The sequence below is a fragment of the Anopheles ziemanni genome (genome assembly GCF_943734765.1).
Source record: "Anopheles ziemanni chromosome X unlocalized genomic scaffold, idAnoZiCoDA_A2_x.2 X_unloc_26, whole genome shotgun sequence".
In the NCBI taxonomy this organism is placed as follows: domain Eukaryota; kingdom Metazoa; phylum Arthropoda; class Insecta; order Diptera; family Culicidae; genus Anopheles; species Anopheles ziemanni.
This window is the reverse complement of record NW_026689792.1, coordinates 189665-190000: the sequence shown is the minus strand read 5'-3', so window position 1 is coordinate 190000 and position 336 is coordinate 189665.

The following is a 336-nucleotide window of genomic DNA, read 5'->3' as shown; positions in this document are numbered from 1 at the left end:
TGCTGGCTTGGTGATTAAACACTTGATATTCCATCTTCGGATGAATTTCGGGTGTCACCTGTTGCCTAAGACCACTTGCATGTTTAGCTCGCCGTGGGGTAGCAAGCGTTGTGATCTAATGGCCTTACCGGGCAAACACTTTCGGTTCGTCAAGGACTTGGAGTGCCGGGACGGGTTGGCGGATCCATCACTCTGAGTATGCCGGGTTGATACTTGGGGTTGGTTTGGTTTTGGTGACCCAATACTAGATGTACCATCTCGGTGGTATGTCAGTATCACCTATACTCCAGACCACTTGCATGGTTAGCAAGCGTTGTGATCTAATGGCCCAACCGG